A 22,815-nucleotide genomic window follows, 5' to 3' on the forward strand; every position below is an offset into this window, starting at 1 on the left:
TTCAATATAAATTGTGTCAAACAAAAGAACAAACATAGATAGGATAAGAATTTATTTAGTTATGTAAATTGAATTAAATTTTATATATACATATATTGTTAAAATGCAAAAATATATTTAACATTTTGTTTTATGCAATCTTTGTCTTATATTTTTAAAATTTTCTTAAATTTTACCCAGGTCAATTGCCTTGGTTAAATATTTTTTTGTTAGGCACTTTTTGTGCAATTTATAAATTTTAAAAAATACATTAGCACACATTATTACTACGATGATAATCAATAATGACATTTGCAGTGGAGTCCACTGTTTTAGTGTCTATTAACCCCACATCAGTTGGATAATTAATTTCTATTGTTCAATCATTGAACACGACTGTAGGCATAAAATCCAAAGATAGAGTTTCAAGGGATCGGACCCAGGGAAATATGAGATAAACAGCATAATCTAAAACCGATCCCCTGCAGCCTAACATAAATAACACAAAAATATGTGGTGCGCTTATCGCAGCGTGCAGTGCGTTGATGAGTAGTTTTAAATAGATTTAAGATTTTCATGTATCTTACTTATAAGAGAATTGTACAGAATAAAATCAGTTTCTAAACGGAATTCATTGGAGTGCGACCTTATTATTTGGGGCTCCTCTTAACATTTGGTCCTTCGAGACACCCTGACGTTTTCCCCCCTGTGGTAAGAGACTCAGGTTTAAAACTGGCACCTATAAGTGGATGAAGAAAAATAAAAATTCTCAGCCCAAGGTAGCTATAAAATAAGGCTGCGATCTGGGTAAAAAGAGCCCAGTTTAAAAACCGTAGTCCTCTGTTGTTTCCCCCAGAGAGGTAAGGAGCACAGAGAATAAAATAAAATAAATGCCAATGAGCATAACGAAAAATTTTTCAAATCGAAAAGTGTGTGTTTACCCCGGAACAACTCCGGAATAAAAAAAATTATATAAAAATTATAAAGTTTTTGTAATAGCGTGTCCAAGGCTTTACATCGGAAAAATTAAAAAAAAAAAATTGTTTGTATAAAGTGTATAAACTTTGTACACAGTGAGTGTGAAAAAAATAAAAATTGAATAAAATCCCAAAAAACCCCCAAGCAACATCCGCCAAAATAATAACAACAAACATACACCAAAAATAAACAAACCAACATCAACAAAAGTTAAAGTTAAAAAGTTAAAAAAAAAACCTTCACATAAATCAAACCAAAAAACGTCCACAAAAAACATACAAAAACAATAGTAACACAACAACAGCAGCGCAACAATATCAGGAGCAGCAGGGGCAGCGGCAACAATATCAGGAGCAGTTGTTTTTCTTTTTTTTTTTATATACTCGAATTTAGTTTTAAAACTAAAATTTAATTTAAATTTAAAAAAAAATAATAAAAATTTTCAATATGTCGACTAAGGATAAAATTACAATTAAAGCGATATGTGAATAATAGGAAAATATTCTCAGATCAGCTTAATTGTCTCATTGAGCTTCCAAAAATTAATTCGGACTCATATAGGCATCTTAAAAATACAATTGATTCAATCAATGAATCAATTTATACGATGCGCCTAAGGCAAATCTGACTGAAGAATCAGATTTCATTTTTGCGCATATTATTTTAAATATTGAGGCTCTACAACAGTATGAGGGCCAAGTTAAAAAATCAAGTGAGATTCAAAATTTAAAGGATGTCACAGAGTTTTTAGATCAACGGCTTAGTTCGTTGACATCAGTGGAAAACAAGAAAGGAAAACTAACTTCGGGCGGAGCCGAAGTTTATATACCCTTGCAGCTAAAACCGGATATATATCGCAAACATCGGATATAGTTGGCCGATCCTTTTGAGAATATGATAATATAACCCAATTTATTATAATACAAAAACCAAACCTAAAAATGTCCCAAACTTCTATCTTCAAAAACACAAAAGTTGGGTCATTTCCGATCGTTCAGTTATATAGCAGCTATAGGATATAGTCGGCCGATCCTTATGAAATTTGGCATGTCGTAATGTTTTGCCAAAAATAGCTCTCGTGTCAAATTTGAACTCTCTAACTCTAAAAACACCAAAGTTATACCATTTCCGATCAATCAGTTATATGGCAGCTATAGGATATAGTCGGCCGATCCGGGCCGTTCCGACTTATATACTGCGTGCAAAGGAAAGAAGGGTGTGTGCAAAGTTTCAAGAGGATAGCTTCAAAACTGAGAGACTAGTTCGCGTAGAAACGGACAGACAGACAGACGGACAGACAGACGGACAGACAGACGGACAGACAGACGGACAGACGGACATGCTCATATCAACTCAGGAGGTGATCCTGATCAAGAATATATATACTTTATAGGGTCGGAGATGTCTCCTTCACTGCGTTGCACACTTTTGGACAAAATTATAATACCCTCTGCAAGGGTATAATGAGTTACCCACAAAGAAAATTATAAAAAATAATACAAATGACCAAACATGCCCGATATGCCAAATGCCCGGGCATCAATTAGGGTATTGCTACAAATTTAAAGCATTAAGTCCACAGGAAAGAATGGACGTTGGTAAAAAATGGAACTGGTGCCACTTATGTTTTAAGCACAGTTCACACATCAAATGTACAAGCGAGCTAGTATGCTCGTATTGTCAAAATAATCACCATAGCATGATTCACATAAACAAGGCAATAGTGAATACGTGCATGACCTCTGAACAAGTGTTGTTGGCCACCGCTTATGTTTATATAAAAGGTCAAGATGGTGAATTTAAAAAATTCAGAGGTTTGATTGACAATGTACTTTCACAAAGAACTTTAATTTCTAAAAAGGCAGCTCAAAAATTAAAATTGCCTAAAATAAAATCTCCCACACAAATAAGTGGAGTATCACCAACAGATTCCTGTGTTTCAAATCACAAATTAAAATTGACGCTCAAGTATAAAAGTAAATATTCAAAAGAATTTAGCACAAATGCAATTATTATACAAAATTTAAAACAAACTCTTCCCACAAATAATGTAAATGTAAATAAATTTGATTGGAAAGGCTATTATTTAGCCGATCCAGATTTCGATAAACCTGGCCAAATTGATCTAATAAATGGTGCAGATTTATATCCACAAATTATTATGCCGAAAATAGTAAAAAGAGGTGTACTTCTCGGACAAAAGACGATTTTTGGATGGATCGTGTCAGGTTGCACTATATCTAATTCCATTAAAAAATCGATTATTTTTACAGCCTTGGTAAATACAATACAAGATTGGAGGACAGAAAGAGGAAAATATGTGGAACCTTCGATACAAAAATACAAGGGCAAAAAAAGAGTTTAAAAATAAAAAAGAATTTCAAGTTGTCCGACCAAAGTACAAAATCTGTCATTTATCGTGGTGTCCTTTGGGGAAACATAAAATATTTCAGGAAGAAAGGGACAAAAATAATAGTCAAAAATTTCAATTTCGTAATTTCAAATGGTTATACAATTTATCTAATTCATGTATGAAGGAGTTAAATAAAAAATTATCAATAGTAGAAACAAAAAGAAAAATAACCAAACCGAAATAGCAGAAACAGAAAGTGAAAATTCTAAGATTAACTTGAAGTCTTCTAAATCCGTTCGAAAAGAGCTCACCTGGCCAAACAAATAGAAGATATGAAAGAACAAAATTTTGAGTTAAAAAATGTCGATTTTCATCATGTGTCAGGTCATAGCTCCTTACCTTTATAATAATAATCATTGCTGTATTGATTATATCCTAGTTAAGAAAACTATAGTCAAATGACAATTGTTGAATATAGCATTACCATCCCCAAATATTAAAAAAGAATAAAAAGTAAAATTATTTACACTAAAAAAAGAAGAAACAATTTTGTAAAAAACAAGAACCTAATTTCTGTATCCTTTTGTAGAAAGTGATTACAAAAATTAAAATGAATATAAAAATTCAAAAATTGCAATTCAAAATTACTCATATATACAATCCACTACATTTAGTTATCAAACAATTATAATAATTTTCTAATACCGAGGAAATAAAATTTATAAATGTAATACAAAAACAAAAATACACATATATATATATGTCAAATCATGTTCGATGTTGTTGTTCTTGTTTTCCATTGCGGCGCAACGAGTTTCAGCCTTGTACACACTTCAAGTTCTGGTACGCAACTGCCAGCGTCTAATTCTCTACCTCCTGTGCATACTACCGAACCTCGATCGGCGACAGCGACACAACGCTGTCGCCTCGCTACAAAGCGACAACATCCTAACAACGGTTGCCTGGCAACCTGGAGGACTCTGGGACACGAAAATGTGTATTCGCACACACACACACATACATTCGCCGACACGGCCATCCTGACCCTAACACGACCTCGTGTAGAAAATAGCAACATTCGAATTTTCTTTCTTTCTTTTAATTATTAGACTGAACATTAAATAGTTTCATAACAAAATCCAATTTTCTTATCTTAATTCATAACAAATTATCATATTGACAGTTTCACAAAACAGTATTCAGTTCCATAACTATAATTTTTTTTCATCAATTTAATTCAATTTTCTTTCTTTCTTTACATTTCTTTGTTTTTCTTCTTCTTTTATATAATTCATTCTTCCTCATTATTCACTCTTATAGTCGCATAATCAAATACCCCACACGCCATGATCAAAACAAACAATATGTTTTGCACTTGTGCTTGCATTATATTTTATGGACTCAGTACTCTGCCATTTTCATCGGCCAGCAGTACAACTTTGTCACCCTTATTGGTGTACTTCATTTTCTTCTTCAATACTCTCAGTATTTTCATTTTCACTCTTTTCTTCAATACTCTCAATATTATCAATATTTTCATTTTCACTCTCTTCTGTAGCGGTTACGTTTCTTACATCTAAATTATTATAATCATCGTACACATTTAGCTCTTCGGGCACTTGCCCCTCTGGTAAATTTCTTAAATCCTCATGTGCATATTTATAATTTCTTTTATTAGTTAAATACTTTAAAATGTACCTGTCACCTTCCAGAACTTTTACTATTTCAAAAGGCCCCCTAAATTTTGGACTTAGCTTAGTCTGGTGTCTTTCTTCGCTCTTAAGTAATACGAAATCTCCTATTTTGTGCCTTTTTACTTTTGCCTTATTCCTATCAAATCGTTCTTTATCATAAGCTGCACTGGCTAATACATTCTTTGCAGCTTGCGCTCTTACGTTTGGCAAATCAATAACATTTTCTATATCACTAGGTGGAAGTAATCCCAATGGGCGTGCTACCTTTCCCAATAACATTTCTAAAGGACTTGCTTTCGTAGTGCGATTGGTTGTACAATTAATTGCCAACTGCACCTCTCCCAACACATCCTGCCAAGACTGTGTTCCCGTTTCAACCGCCGTTAACATATTCTTCAACGTGCTCATAGTTCGCTCCACTTGACCATTAGCTCGACTTGCACCAGTGGCTATCAAATGCAAGTTTATTTTTTGATCTGAACAAAATTGACTGAACTTTGCGCCTGTAAAACACCTCCCCTGGTCAGCTATTATTCGGTTTGGTACTCCAAACAATGAAACGGCAGATTGAACGGCCCTTATACAACTCTCACTGTCCAATTTAAGACTATGACTAAGATAGACATATTTGGTAAACGCGTCTATCTGAACAATGACATACTCCTTCTGATCACTCTTGCCACTTAATTTTCCTGTGATATCGATGTGGATAGTGTGCCAAGGAATAGTGACTTTTGGTATTAGATGTAATTCCGCCTGTATTTTTCCTGAAGTGGATTTTGACATTTTACAAGTGATGCAGTTGTCGACAAATTTTTTTACGTATTTTGACATATTGTCAAACCAGTAGAAATCGTAAGTTTTATCTAATGTCATGACAGACCATCTGAAAGCTCGTGGCACCACTGGTAAGCAACGTGTTCTCCCATTTCTTTGTATCTTTCTATGAAGAACTTCTGCCCTTAATTCATAGGTTTTCGCAATATCTTCAGGCAGAGAAAAGTTTTTAAAATTCGACTATGTCCAAATCTCGACGTTGTTCAGCAATAAGCCAGTTGCTTGAAATTTCAGCTAAATTTACTTTTTTTTCTTCGACTATTTTTGCGGTTGTAGTAGACTTTTGTGAAAGAAGATTTCTTGATAAAAAGTCAACGTGTGCCATCCTTTTCCCTTCTCTATACTGAATATCGAATGTGAATGCCTGCAAATAACCCCACCAACGCTGAACTCTAGTGGTTAAATCTCGTTTATTTCTCGACGCCTTAAGCGAGTTGCAGTCAGTATAAACTACAAAATTCCTGCCCAGCAAATAATGTCGAAAATGCTTAATGGCGTTCACGACAGCTAAGGTTTCCAACTCGTACGAGTGATATCTTGATTCTGCCGGTGAAGTAGTTTTGCTATAGTATTCTATTACCTGGGGTTTGTTATTAATTTTGTGTAATAAAATTGCACCGTAGCCACTACAACTGGCGTCTGTGTGTAATTCGATTGGATAATAAGGGTCAAAAATAACAAGGACTGGTTTGTCGGTAAGAGTGGCAATGACCTTTTTCCGTATCTGTTCATGCTCTGTTTTCCAAATAAATTTGTTTTTATCTGCAGTTAAGAAATATAACGGTTTCATTAATTGTGAAAATCCCTTAATAAACTGTCGGAAATAGGATGCTAGCCCAATGAATTGTCTAAGTGAAGTGACTGACTGTGGAGGCGGAAGAGCAGTCAACGCTACAACTTTCTGTGGGTTTGGACGAATCTCACCCGCACTTATATTGTAACCCAAATATTGAACCGATGTTTTCATGAATGAGCACTTTGTAAGATTGAATGAAAACCCAGCCTTTGTCAAAACATCTAGAACGATCTGTAATCTTTCTAGCGCCTCGCATTTTGTTGAGGCGGCTATCATGATATCATCCATATAGACGATGACAAAGGAATTTGCTAGATCCCCTAGCGCCTGTATTACTAATCGTTGAAAAACGGAAGGTGCGTTTTTGAGCCCAAATGGCATGGACAGGAACTCGTATTGACCATCCGGAGTCACAAACGCCGTGTACTCGATAGAATCTGAATGTAAAGGAATGTGGTAATATCCGCTGGCCATGTCTAGACATGTAAAGTAATTAACTCCCCCAAGCCTATTGATTTGATCTTGTATAAGTGGTAAAGGGTATTTATCAGCGACCGTATTTGAATTCAGCTCTCTAAAGTCAACACAAAGTCTGTCCGTACCATTTTTTTTTCTTCACTAATAACATAGGGCTTGCATAAGGTGAGCAGCTTGGCCTAATTATATTGCATTTTAGCAGTTCATTAATTTTGTCCCTAACCAAATCTCGCTCGCATGGACTTAAACGATATGGCCTTCTCTGTACGGTTTTTGTTGGATCAATCAACCTAATTTTCATTTCGCCAATTCTGACTTTAGTACTTGGGATCCCAGTTATAAATGAATTTGAGTACTTTGCCAACAGTGAGTGTAGTTTTATTTTATCTTGTCCCTCAAGCTCAGTATCAATATCGGCTGGCTCATTGCCGGTACACAAATTAACTACTTTGGTCTTTGAGATCCTAAATTGGTTTGATGAAATGGCAATATCAAGACCCTGATATAATATCTCACGACCAATTACAATGTCGTTTTGTACATCATCATCGCCTATTACATGAAACAAAATTTCGATACAATAATCATCAATTTTTACATTGCTTAATATTTGTAAAGTACTACATATTCCATTGCTGCCGATACCTCTTAACATAACAATATTATTGAATCTTTTACCAGAAAATTTGGAACTTAGCTTTTCTTTTATCAACGAACATTCCGATCCCGAATCGAAGGTGATTTCGAAAATTTGGCCTCTATGGTTCAGGCATCCCTTTGGTACTGCAACGCTGCACTGTTCCACTCGCTTCTCCCGATTGAATGCCTTGTTCCTGTCAGCTTCCTTTTTTGTACATTGGGTGGATATGTGACCCAATTCTCCGCACTTGTGGCAAGTTAAATTTGATTTTCCACGGTGATGAACATCATGCCTGCCATGTTGGGTTTTATCAGTCGCGAATTGATTTTGTTGTTTCTTGAATCTGCATTCAGACATTTTATGGCCCACTTTTCCGCAGAAATGGCACTCTATCGGTGATTGTTTTTGCCGTTTAGAATAAGTTTCAGACTGATGCTCCATAGCGCCGCTTTTCCTTTTAATAAAAGTGAATGCTTTTAATTCGGACTGTAGATCGCCTCTGGTTCGAACATTTGATGTAAAACTTAAACGCTGCAATCGGTGATCGAAGCTTGCCAGCAGCGCAAGGGTCACAGACACAGCAATCTCTTCGTTATCCATTTGACGCCATTTCGTCGTTAGTTCGGTAACCATGCGACTTGCATGAACAGCCAAACTCTCGCCATCAGTCGGTCGATTTGATAGCATATTAAGAAACATAGCGGCTGGTGTTTCTATAGTGTCTAAGCGTTGTATAAATAATTCTTTAAACTCAGGCCAAGTAATTTCAGCATAGCACACTTGCGAAAGCCATTGCGAAGCACTTCCTTCTAAAGCCGAACTCAAAGCCATAACTAACGCACTGCTTCTCAATGTGTTTTCTTGTAAAATTATTTCCACCGTTGTGCACCACGATGATGCGTTGGCTCCTGGTTTGTCTGGGTTGAATTTGGGTAGATGCACAGTTTTGTTCTGCCCTGCATCAGGTACAGTTGTTTTTATGGCTCTCACTAGTTCAATTAAATTTTTATTTTGCAATTCCATCAGGGTACGCCATGGTCCATCTAGTGTTGAAGGCTGGTGGCCAGATCCCACTTCTGATGTCAAATCATGTTCGATGTTGTTGTTCTTGTTTTCCATTGCGGCGCAACGAGTTTCAGCCTTGTACACACTTCAAGTTCTGGTACGCAACTGCCAGCGTCTAATTCTCTACCTCCTGTGCATACTACCGAACCTCGATCGGCGACAGCGACACAATGCTGTCGCCTCGCTACAAAGCGACCACATCCTAGCAACGGTTGCCTGGCAACCTGGAGGACTCTGGGACACGAAAATGTGTATTCGCACACACACACATATACATTCGCCGACATATATATAATCTTGGGGTTGGAGGTTGGAGGTCGAAGCGGACAGACGCGTAGTGTGGCGCTCCCCGAAGCGCAAGCCGCATATAGTTCCTGCGCGAAACATAGTGTTACATAAAGGTGCTCATCAGGTGCGCAAGGGTCTTACCTGAAAGGGAACATCGAGGCACGCCTCGAAACGCCCTAATCCGGGTTCATCCGACGCGTCCGGATTGATGGCGCCAACGCTAAGAGACGGGGAGATCACTTTCTCTTCCGGTCACTCTCTTTGCAGCTCTTCCGGCTTCCGTGAGATTTTTCTCCGGAAAGAACACGAGCGTGGCCACCCACCAAAAAAGAGCAATGCACTGTCAGCTGTTTACTAATGCAGCCCTGACAGTGTGGGGCAACGAAGACGGATGGGCGGTAGACGCCGATAGATGGCGCTATCAAAAAGCTCCCCCCAAATGGAGCATAACCGTCGGCGCGGGCTATACCCTAGCCTAGCGTTAGGGTTATATTATATATTTATATTTATATTTATATTTATATTTATATTTATATTTATATTTATATTTATATTTATATTTATATTTATATTTATATTTATATTTATATTTATATTTATATTTATATTTATATTTATATTTATATTTATATTTATATTTATATTTATATTTATATTTATATTTATATTTATATTTATATTTATATTTATATTTATATTTATATTTATATTTATATTTATATTTATATTTATATTTATATTTTTATTATTATTATTATTAACAATGAACTGTTATTTCTATATTATTATAACTAAGAGTAAGGATAAATTAAGTTAAAAGATATTCCATAATTTTGGATTTAATTACAACTAGGGATAGTTCAGGGGACATTAAATGGGATAACGAGTTATAATTTTTACAAATAACGCGGAATGGATCGTGTTCCGCAAAATTAGATCTAGAAATTGGTAACCAAAGGGGTCGGAATGATCTAGTTACTCTATTAGGCACAGAAAACAATAATTTTTCAAGAAGTACTTGTGAGTCAACCTGTCCAAGAATAAGCACATGAAGCAGCATAACCCCAGCACAAGTACGGCGCTCTTTTAAAGGAGGTAGGTTTAGTAATCTTAACCGGCAATTATACGACGGGAGGGAAGTGGCAGTATCCCAGTTTAAGCCTTTTAACGCAAATAGCAGAAACTGGTTTTGGACTGATTCAATCCTCCTTTGGTGAACAAAGTATTGCGGACTCCAAACGCTAGAACAGTATTCTAAGATAGGACGAACCAACGATACGTATAGAGTTTTAGTTGTGAAAGGATCATCAAATTCTTTAGACCAACGTTTGATAAAAGCTAGCACGCCTCTGGCTTTATTCACTGTTAGTGATATGTGGTCGTTGAAGGACAACTTATTGTCAAAAATTACTCCAAGATCGTTAATTAGGAAAACACGATCTAAGACGTTATTCCCAAGAGAGTACGAAACGATGTGAGGCGCACTGCGATTGAACGTCATAACCTTACACTTAGAGCAGTTAAGCAAAAGGAGATTGTTTGAGCACCACAAGAAGACTTCGTTAAGGTCTAATTGCAGGTGCCTATGAAGGAAATGGTCTGAGAAAGAAAGACATAACTTGACATCATCAGCGTACATAAATGTAGTAGCATAGTTTACAACACTAGGTAAATCGTTGACAAAAAGAACAAACAGAAGAGGTCCTAAGTGACTACCTTGTGGGACACCAGATGAAACATTTATAATCTGTGATGAACTGTTTTTAAACAAAACACGCTGCGTGCGGTTCGATAGATAAGAGGTCAACCACTGTACTATATGAGGAGAAAACCCCAAAAGACACAGCTTATGAAGGAGGAGATGGTGGTTAACAGAGTCAAACGCTTTACTAAAGTCAGTGTACACCACATCAGTTTGCATGCGGCTCAGAAAACCTCTGTGGATAAACGAAGTGAATTCAAGAAGGTTAGTTGTGGTAGAGCGATGCTTGACAAAACCATGCTGTGAAGTGGAAATAATACTTTTACAAAAATGTTGCAGTTGGAAAGTAACCAGTTTCTCAAGCAGTTTGGGAATCGCAGATAGCTTAGCAATCCCCCGGTAGTTCTCAATAAGTGCTTTAGAGCCTTTCTTATGAAGCGGAATAATAAAAGATTCATTCCATCTCTTGGGGAGACATGCCAGCTCCAAGGATAAGTTGAATAAGATAGTGAGAGGATAGCAAAGGATATCAGAACAGTACCTTAGAACACAGCTAGGAACATTGTCAGGACCAGCAGAGAATGATATATCTATTGTTGAAAGAGCTTCGAACAGATCCTGAATTCGAAATTTTGTAAAGTAAATGTTGTTTATATGTGGTAATTTATAAGGATAAGTAGAATTGTGGTTATATGAATCGGACGAATAGGTGGTTTGAAAAAATGACGCAAAGAGATTAGCAATACCTTGCTCAGAAGAATGTGAAATATTTTTATATGATAGGGAAGGAGGAAAAAGATTTGATTTACGTTTCATATTGACAAAAGAGTAGAAGGAGCTTGGATCATTTCGAAAGTTTACCTTACAATTCCTGATATACTGCTTATTTATATTTATATTTATATTTATATTTATATTTATATTTATATTTATATTTATATTTATATTTATATTTATATTTATATTTATATTTATATTTATATTTATATTTATATTTATATTTATATTTATATTTATTTTTATATTTATATTTATATGTATATGTATAGTTATATTTATATTTATATATTCATAATCTTTTTTGAAACCCCCAAACCTTTAACCCCTCTCCCGCCCGGCAGCGGGAGCAAAGAATACTATCGGAACAAGCTCTGGTTTGTCGTAAGAGGCGACTGACAGGGCAGAGGGATATCCCTGCAGGTAAGCAGGGAAAGAGCTACTCGCAACCTTTCTCCATAACCCGAAAGGCATCCCCTCCAAAATAGCGAGATAGCGACCAGGGCTGAGTCCAGTAAAGCCCTGGGATAGGTAACTGGAAAAAGGATTTTGAGACGACGAACCCTGGGCTGACGGACAGCTGTATTCTGGCACTTGAGTACGCGGAGTGAACTCCCGCCGAAATGGCTGCCAGGCTAATGCAGCTTCTGCCCCCGTCCCGCTAAAATTTGGCAAGTCTCCAGGAAACGCTCCTTAGGTGTCGCCACTAAGCTGGCCGTGCAGGCTCAGATGAACCATACCTGACCAACGCGGATCTGGCTCTGAACTCTACACCTCGTAAGGGCTAGAGTTAACCCTAGCATGGACCTCACTGCGCGCAAAGGCAACCATGGGATCAAGGACGCGACTGCATAACACCTAAGGACAACGGCTCAGGAGTTGGGACCCAATAAAATGAGTATTACCACAAACCAGAATACAGTTGGAGAGGCGGCTTTCGCAAAAAGCTGCAAAATTGCAAGATCTCCCAGCAGCAAGCTGGGGGGTACCCCTCCTATTTCAGGAATCCGAGCAGACCAAAACAGGAATAAAAACCAGAAGGCTGGAGACGCAACAACACTGCAGGACCTCGGGAAGGAGATCGCGCAGCTAGTGGAGATGCTGGAGGACGGCAAAAGGAGGTCCATCCACCAGCCAATGAGGGACACCATAGTGAGCATCCAAGCTCTCTATGAGCGGCTAGCCTCTCAGACGGGCGAGCAGGGACGTAAGGAGGCGCCTAAATCACACCAGGCGTCACAAACATCGCCCCTTTTTCGACCGTTAGCGGAACCCAGGAGGAAGGGAACAGGCCCAGACCCCCCCAACAACAAGAGGAGCAAGAGGGAGACTGCGCAGGCGGCGACTCGAACGAGGGCGGAAGCCAGGACACTAGGGCAGACCGTGGAACCTGAAACTCAGGCGAGCAAGGAGGTCCAAGAATGGAAGCTGGAGAGAGCCTGGATATTTACTTATGCTGTTGTTATTCGTAACCTACATTTTAATTGATAATTTTTATTCGTTTTTTTTTCGTTTTATATTATTAATATTCTATTTAAATTCTATATTAAACATTTGATGTTTCCTGCACTCTTTGTAGTGTGGCCAGCTTCTGTGCACTCTGTGGCACTGTCGGTTCTTTGGCCAGCTTGATGTGCGTGGCGTTGCCGGTGCTGGGTTGACACAGGCTATTGCTTCTTCTGATTGCATGTCGCAGCGCAATGTGGTGAAAATAGCGGTCCCTCGAAGTCTAAAGGACATCTCTTCTTTAGTTTCGGCAGTACTGCTGGTATCTAGATAGGTTTTAGTTTTAACAAGTTCTTTATTTGATTATTATTATCTCGCGAGTTAGAGTGAGAGGCTTCATTTTTAACCCGTAGGGTCTCTATAAGATGGTCGAGCTCAGTTTGTAACTTCTGGGCTGTAGACCATGCAAGCGATGGCGATTGTTTATATTAGCCACTTTAGTTTGGCTATTCTTTTATTTATTTTGTGACAAAAGAGTAGAAGGAGCTTGGATCATTTCGAAAGTTTACCTTACAATTCCTGATATACTGCTTATTTATATTTATATTTATATTTATATTTATATTTATATTTATATTTATATTTATATTTATATTTATATTTATATTTATATTTATATTTATATTTATATTTATATTTATATTTATATTTATATTTATATTTATATTTATATTTATATTTCTATTTATATTTATATTTATATTTATATATATATTTATATTTATATTTATATTTATATTTATATTTATATTTATATTTATATTTATATTTATATTTATATTTATATTTATATTTATATTTATATTTATATTTATATTTATATTTATATTTATATTTATATTTATATTTATATTTATATTTATATTTATATTTATATTTATATTTATATTTATATATTCATAATCTTTTTTGAAACCCCCAAACCTTTAACCCCTCTCCCGCCCGGCAGCGGGAGCAAAGAATACTATCGGAACAAGCTCTGGTTTGTCGTAAGAGGCGACTGACAGGGTAGAGGGATATCCCTGCAGGTAAGCAGGGAAAGAGCTACTCGCAACCTTTCTCCATAACCCGAAAGGCATCCCCTCCAAAATAGCGAGATAGCGACCAGGGCTGAGTCCAGTAAAGCCCTGGGATAGGTAACTGGAAAAAGGATTTTGAGACGACGAACCCTGGGCTGACGGACAGCTGTATTCTGGCACTTGAGTACGCGGAGTGAACTCCCGCCGAAATGGCTGCCAGGCTAATGCAGCTTCTGCCCCCGTCCCGCTAAAATTTGGCAAGTCTCCAGGAAACGCTCCTTAGGTGTCGCCACTAAGCTGGCCGTGCAGGCTCAGATGAACCATACCTGACCAACGCGGATCTGGCTCTGAACTCTACACCTCGTAAGGGCTAGAGTTAACCCTAGCATGGACCTCACTGCGCGCAAAGGCAACCATGGGATCAAGGACGCGACTGCATAACACCTAAGGACAACGGCTCAGGAGTTGGGACCCAATAAAATGAGTATTACCACAAACCAGAATACAGTTGGAGAGGCGGCTTTCGCAAAAAGCTGCAAAATTGCAAGATCTCCCAGCAGCAAGCTGGGGGGTACCCCTCCTATTTCAGGAATCCGAGCAGACCAAAACAGGAATAAAAACCAGAAGGCTGGAGACGCAACAACACTGCAGGACCTCGGGAAGGAGATCGCGCAGCTAGTGGAGATGCTGGAGGACGGCAAAAGGAGGTCCATCCACCAGCCAATGAGGGACACCATAGTGAGCATCCAAGCTCTCTATGAGCGGCTAGCCTCTCAGACGGGCGAGCAGGGACGTAAGGAGGCGCCTAAATCACACCAGGCGTCACAAACATCGCCCCTTTTTCGACCGTTAGCGGAACCCAGGAGGAAGGGAACAGGCCCAGACCCCCCCAACAACAAGAGGAGCAAGAGGGAGACTGCGCAGGCGGCGACTCGAACGAGGGCGGAAGCCAGGACACTAGGGCAGACCGTGGAACCTGAAACTCAGGCGAGCAAGGAGGTCCAAGAATGGAAGCTGGAGAGAGCCTGGATATTTACTTATGCTGTTGTTATTCGTAACCTACATTTTAATTGATAATTTTTATTCGTTTTTTTTTCGTTTTATATTATTAATATTCTATTTAAATTCTATATTAAGCATTTGATGTTTCCTGCACTCTTTGTAGTGTGGCCAGCTTCTGTGCACTCTGTGGCACTGTCGGTTCTTTGGCCAGCTTGATGTGCGTGGCGTTGCCGGTGCTGGGTTGACACAGGCTATTGCTTCTTCTGATTGCATGTCGCAGCGCAATGTGGTGAAAATAGCGGTCCCTCGAAGTCTAAAGGACATCTCTTCTTTAGTTTCGGCAGTACTGCTGGTATCTAGATAGGTTTTAGTTTTAACAAGTTCTTTATTTGATTATTATTATCTCGCGAGTTAGAGTGAGAGGCTTCATTTTTAACCCGTAGGGTCTCTATAAGATGGTCGAGCTCAGTTTGTAACTTCTGGGCTGTAGACCATGCAAGCGATGGCGATTGTTTATATTAGCCACTTTAGTTTGGCTATTCTTTTATTTATTTTGTGGTTTATACCCCCGCGCTGCTTGCTCATTACTCAACATTACTCAATTTCTGTTGTCCAGCTTCCTTTGCCGATGTCGCTGTTGTTGTTGATGTTACTCCTGTCCTTGGTATTACAAGACCGCTGTCACGGTCGCCATGTAGCGAGATATTGATGTGTTGGGTGTGGAGTTACTTTACTATAACCATATAGGGTAGTTTTAATTATAACCTTACAATCATTTGGCAGGGGGATCTGGCAGGCCCTTCACTTCTCGGCAGGAGGATAACGTCTAGTCCGGGTACCTCAGCCTAGGGAGGGGGTGGCCGGAGATAAGCCGGGCACTCCACGTCTCGGAAGGGGGATCGGCCAGGCCATTTACGTCTCGGCACGGGTTTCAGCCGGGCACTCCCCAACTCCGGATCGGCCAAACACTTCACGTCTTGGAACGGGGATCTGCCGGGCACTCCACGTCTCGGCAGATGGATCGGGCATCCCCTTCACGTCTCGGCAGGAGAATCAGCCGGGCACCTCAAGCGTAGGGAGGGGGATCGGCCTTGGATAAGCAGGGCAGTCCACCTCTCGGCTGCGGAATAAGCCTGGCACTACACGTCTCGGCAGATGGATCGGACAGGCCCTTTAGGCTCGGCAAGAGAATCAGCCGGCCACCTCAGGCCTGAGGAGGAGGATTGGCCAGGGATGAGCAGGGCACTTCTCCTCTCGGCAGGGGGATCAGCCTGGCACTCCATATCTCGGCAGGGGGTTCGGCCTGGTACTTCACGTTTCGGTAGGGGGATCTTTCAAGCACTTCACGTCTTGGCAGAGGATCTGGCAGGCCCTTCACTTCTCGGCACGGTATTCAGCCGGGCACTCCACGTCTCGCCAGGGGGATCAGCCAGGCCCTTAACGTCTTGGAACGGGGATCTGCCGGGCACTCCACGTCTGGGCAGATGCATCGGGCAGGTCCTTCACGTCTCGGCAGGAGAATCAGCCGGGCACCTCAGGCCTAGGAAGAGGGATTGGCCTGGGATGGGCAGGGCACTCCACCTCTCGTCAGGGGGATAAGCCTGCCACTAAACCTCTCGGCAGATGGATCGAGCAGGCCCTTTAGGTCTCAGCAGGAGGACCACGTCTCGGCCGGGCTCCTCAGGCCTGGGTGGGGGATCGTTCGGGAATGAGCCAGGTACTCTACGTCTCGGTAGGGGAATCGGCATGGCACATCACTACTCGACAGAAGGATCAGCCGAGCACCCACCGTCTCGGCAGGGGGACCTGGCAGGTCTTTCACTTTTCGGCACGGTGATCACCCAGCACTTAACGTCTCAGCGGGGGGATCCGGCAGGACCTTTACTTCTCGGCACAAGGATTAACCGGGCACTCCACGTCTCTACAGGAGAATCAGCCGGGCACCTCAGGCCTGGGTAGGGGAATCGGCCAGGGATGAGCCGGGCACTCTACGTCGTGGCAGAGTGATCCGCAGGCCCTTCACCTGACGACACGGGGATCAGCCAGGCACTTCACGTGTCAGCCAGGAGGATCAGCCGGGCACCTCAGGTCTGCGGAAGAGGATCGGCCGGGGATGAGCCGGGCACTCTATGTGGTGGCAGGAGGATCGGCCTGGTACTTCTCGTTTCGGCAGGGGGGTCAGCCGAGCGCTCCACGTCTTGGGTGAGAAATTTTGCAGGCCCTTCACTTCTCGGCACGGGAATCAGCCGGCACTCCACTTCTCGGCACGGGGATTTCCACGTCTCGGCAGGGGTATCGGCCTGGCACATCACGTCTCGGCAGGGGGATCTGGCAGGCCCTTCACTTCTCGGCACGGTGATCAGCCGGGCACTCTAAGTCTTGGCAGGAGAATCAGCCGGGCACCTCAAGAGGGGGATCGGCCAGGGATGACCCAGGCACCATACGTCTCAGCAGGGCGATCGGCCAGGTACTTCACGTTTCGGCAGGGAGATCAGCCGAGCACTTCACGTCTTGGGTGAGAAATTTTGCAGGCCCTTCGCTTCTCGGCACGGGGATCTCCAAGTCTCGATCTCCAGGTGCTCCGCGTCACGGTAAGAAGATAAGCCGGGCGCTCCACGTCTCTGAAGGGGGATCGGGCAGGCCTTTTACCAGAAGAAAAACCAGAAGGCTGGAGACGCAACAACACTGCAGGACCTCGGGAAGGAGATCGCGCAGCTAGTGGAGATGCTGGAGGACGGCAAAAGGAGGTCCATCCACCAGCCAATGAGGGACACCATAGTGAGCATCCAAGCTCTCTATGAGCGGCTAGCCTCTCAGACGGGCGAGCAGGGACGTAAGGAGGCGCCTAAATCACACCAGGCGTCACAAACATCGCCCCTTTTTCGACCGTTAGCGGAACCCAGGAGGAAGGGAACAGGCCCAGACCCCCCCAACAACAAGAGGAGCAAGAGGGAGACTGCGCAGGCGGCGACTCGAACGAGGGCGGAAGCCAGGACACTAGGGCAGACCGTGGAACCTGAAACTCAGGCGAGCAAGGAGGTCCAAGAATGGAAGCTGGAGAGAGCCTGGATATTTACTTATGCTGTTGTTATTCGTAACCTACATTTTAATTGATAATTTTTATTCGTTTTTTTTTCGTTTTATATTATTAATATTCTATTTAAATTCTATATTAAACATTTGATGTTTCCTGCACTCTTTGTAGTGTGGCCAGCTTCTGTGCACTCTGTGGCACTGTCGGTTCTTTGGCCAGCTTGATGTGCGTGGCGTTGCCGGTGCTGGGTTGACACAGGCTATTGCTTCTTCTGATTGCATGTCGCAGCGCAATGTGGTGAAAATAGCGGTCCCTCGAAGTCTAAAGGACATCTCTTCTTTAGTTTCGGCAGTACTGCTGGTATCTAGATAGGTTTTAGTTTTAACAAGTTCTTTATTTGATTATTATTATCTCGCGAGTTAGAGTGAGAGGCTTCATTTTTAACCCGTAGGGTCTCTATAAGATGGTCGAGCTCAGTTTGTAACTTCTGGGCTGTAGACCATGCAAGCGATGGCGATTGTTTATATTAGCCACTTTAGTTTGGCTATTCTTTTATTTATTTTGTGGTTTATACCCCCGCGCTGCTTGCTCATTACTCAACATTACTCAATTTCTGTTGTCCAGCTTCCTTTGCCGATGTCGCTGTTGTTGTTGATGTTACTCCTGTCCTTGGTATTACAAGACCGCTGTCACGGTCGCCATGTAGCGAGATATTGATGTGTTGGGTGTGGAGTTACTTTACTATAACCATATAGGGTAGTTTTAATTATAACCTTACAATCATTTGGCAGGGGGATCTGGCAGGCCCTTCACTTCTCGGCAGGAGGATAACGTCTAGTCCGGGTACCTCAGCCTAGGGAGGGGGTGGCCGGAGATAAGCCGGGCACTCCACGTCTCGGAAGGGGGATCGGCCAGGCCATTTACGTCTCGGCACGGGTTTCAGCCGGGCACTCCCCAACTCCGGATCGGCCAAACACTTCACGTCTTGGAACGGGGATCTGCCGGGCACTCCACGTCTCGGCAGATGGATCGGGCAGCCCCTTCACGTCTCGGCAGGAGAATCAGCCGGGCACCTCAAGCGTAGGGAGGGGGATCGGCCTTGGATAAGCAGGGCAGTCCACCTCTCGGCTGCGGAATAAGCCTGGCACTACACGTCTCGGCAGATGGATCGGACAGGCCCTTTAGGCTCGGCAAGAGAATCAGCCGGCCACCTCAGGCCTGAGGAGGAGGATTGGCCAGGGATGAGCAGGGCACTTCTCCTCTCGGCAGGGGGATCAGCCTGGCACTCCATATCTCGGCAGGGGGTTCGGCCTGGTACTTCACGTTTCGGTAGGGGGATCTTTCAAGCACTTCACGTCTTGGCAGAGGATCTGGCAGGCCCTTCACTTCTCGGCACGGTATTCAGCCGGGCACTCCACGTCTCGCCAGGGGGATCAGCCAGGCCCTTAACGTCTTGGAACGGGGATCTGCCGGGCACTCCACGTCTGGGCAGATGCATCGGGCAGGTCCTTCACGTCTCGGCAGGAGAATCAGCCGGGCACCTCAGGCCTAGGAAGAGGGATTGGCCTGGGATGGGCAGGGCACTCCACCTCTCGTCAGGGGGATAAGCCTGCCACTAAACCTCTCGGCAGATGGATCGAGCAGGCCCTTTAGGTCTCAGCAGGAGGACCACGTCTCGGCCGGGCTCCTCAGGCCTGGGTGGGGGATCGTTCGGGAATGAGCCAGGTACTCTACGTCTCGGTAGGGGAATCGGCATGGCACATCACTACTCGACAGAAGGATCAGCCGAGCACCCACCGTCTCGGCAGGGGGACCTGGCAGGTCTTTCACTTTTCGGCACGGTGATCACCCAGCACTTAACGTCTCAGCGGGGGGATCCGGCAGGACCTTTACTTCTCGGCACAAGGATTAACCGGGCACTCCACGTCTCTACAGGAGAATCAGCCGGGCACCTCAGGCCTGGGTAGGGGAATCGGCCAGGGATGAGCCGGGCACTCTACGTCGTGGCAGAGTGATCCGCAGGCCCTTCACCTGACGACACGGGGATCAGCCAGGCACTTCACGTGTCAGCCAGGAGGATCAGCCGGGCACCTCAGGTCTGCGGAAGAGGATCGGCCGGGGATGAGCCGGGCACTCTATGTGGTGGCAGGAGGATCGGCCTGGTACTTCTCGTTTCGGCAGGGGGGTCAGCCGAGCGCTCCACGTCTTGGGTGAGAAATTTTGCAGGCCCTTCACTTCTCGGCACGGGAATCAGCCGGCACTCCACTTCTCGGCACGGGGATTTCCACGTCTCGGCAGGGGTATCGGCCTGGCACATCACGTCTCGGCAGGGGGATCTGGCAGGCCCTTCACTTCTCGGCACGGTGATCAGCCGGGCACTCTAAGTCTTGGCAGGAGAATCAGCCGGGCACCTCAAGAGGGGGATCGGCCAGGGATGACCCAGGCACCATACGTCTCAGCAGGGCGATCGGCCAGGTACTTCACGTTTCGGCAGGGAGATCAGCCGAGCACTTCACGTCTTGGGTGAGAAATTTTGCAGGCCCTTCGCTTCTCGGCACGGGGATCTCCAAGTCTCGATCTCCAGGTGCTCCGCGTCACGGTAAGAAGATAAGCTGGGCGCTCCACGTCTCTGAAGGGGGATCGGGCAGGCCTTTTACGTCTTGGCACGAGGATCTGCCGGGCACTCAACGTCTGGGCAGATGGATTAAGGCCCTTTTCGTCTCACCATGAGGATAAGCCGGGACCTCAGACCTGGGGAGGGGATCGGCCGGGGATGAGCCGGCCACTCTACGTCCCGGCAGGGGAATCAGCCTGGCACATTACGACTCGGCAGGGGGATCAGCCGAGCACTCCACGTCCTGGCGGGGGGGATCTGGCAGACCCCTCGCTTCTCGGCAGAAGGATCACGTCTAGGCCCCGGGCACCTCATGCCTGGGGAGGGGGTCGGCCAGGGATGAGCCGGGCACTCTACGTGGTGGCAGGAGGATCGGCCTGGTACTTCTCGTTTCGGCAAGGGGGTCAGCCGAGCGCTCCACGTCTCGGCAGGGGAATCTGGCAGGCCCTTCACTTCTCAGCAGGAGGATCACGTCACGGGCACCTCAGGCCTGGGAAGGGGGTCAGCCGGGGATGAGACGGGCACTCTAAGTCTCGGCAGGGGGATCGGCCTGGCACATCACGTCTCGGCAGGGGATCAGCCGAGCACTCCACGTCTCGGCAGGGGGATCTGGCTGGCCCTTCACCTCTCGGCAGGAGGATTACGTCTAGGCCGGGCACCTCATGCCTGGGGAGGGGGTCGGCTAGGGATGAGCCGGGCACTCTACGTGGTGGCAGGGGGGATCTGGCAGACCCCTCGCTTCTCGGCAGAAGGATCACGTCTAGGCCCCGGGCACCCCATGCCTGGGGAGGGGGTCGGCCAGGGATGAGCCGGGCACTCTACGTGGTGGCAGGAGGATCGGCCTGGTACTTCTCGTTTCGGCAGGGGGGTCAGCCGAGCGCTCCACGTCTCGGCAGGGGAATCTGGCAGGCCCTTCACTTCTCAGCAGGAGGATCACGTCACGGGCACCTCAGGCCTGGGAAGGGGGTAAGCCGGGGATGAGACGGGCACTCTAAGTCTCGGCAGGGGGATCGGCCTGGCACATCACGTCTCGGCAGGGGGATCAGCCGAGCACTCCACGTCTCGGCAGGGGGATCTGGTCGGCCCTTCACCTCTCGGCAGGAGGATTACGTCTAGGCCGGGCACCTCATGCCTGGGGAGGGGTTCGGCCAGGGATGAGCCGGGCACTCTACGTGGTGGCAGGGGGGATCTGGCAGACCCTTCGCTTCTCGGCAGAAGGATCACGTCTAGGCCGGGCACCCGATGCCTGGGGAGGGGGTCGGCCAGGGATGAGCCGGGCACTCTACGTGGTGGCAGGAGGATCGGCCTGGTACTTCTCGTTTCGGCAGGGGGGTCAGCCGAGCGCTCCACGTCTCGGCAGGGGAATCTGGCAGGCCCTTCACTTCTCAGCAGGAGGATCACGTCACGGGCACCTCAGGCCTGGGAAGGGGGTAAGCCGGGGATGAGACGGGCACTCTAAGTCTCGGCAGGGGGATCGGCCTGGCACATCACGTCTCGGCAGGTGATCAGCCGAGCACTCCACGTCTCGGCAGGGGGATCTGGCTGGCCCTTCACCTCTCGGCAGGAGGATTACGTCTAGGCCGGGCACCTCATGCCTGGGGAGGGGGTCGGCTAGGGATGAGCCGGGCAATCTACGTGGTGGCAGGGGGGATCTGGCAGACCCCTCGCTTCTCGGCAGAAGGATCACGTCTAGGCCCCGGGCACCCCATGCCTGGGGAGGGGGTCGGCCAGGGATGAGCCGGGCACTCTACGTGGTGGCAGGAGGATCGGCCTGGTACTTCTCGTTTCGGCATGGGGGTCAGCCGAGCGCTCCACGTCTCGGCAGGGGAATCTGGCAGGCCCTTCACTTCTCAGCAGGAGGATCACGTCACGGGCACCTCAGGCCTGGGAAGGGGGTCAGCCGGGGATGAGACGGGCACTCTAAGTCTCGGCAGGGGGATCGGCCTGGCACATCACGTCTCGGCAGGGGATCAGCCGAGCACTCCACGTCTCGGCAGGGGGATCTGGCTGGCCCTTCACCTCTCGGCAGGAGGATTACGTCTAGGCCGGGCACC

The sequence above is a fragment of the Drosophila bipectinata genome, chromosome 3R (genome assembly GCF_030179905.1).
Source record: "Drosophila bipectinata strain 14024-0381.07 chromosome 3R, DbipHiC1v2, whole genome shotgun sequence".
Classification (NCBI taxonomy): Eukaryota; Metazoa; Arthropoda; class Insecta; order Diptera; family Drosophilidae; genus Drosophila; species Drosophila bipectinata.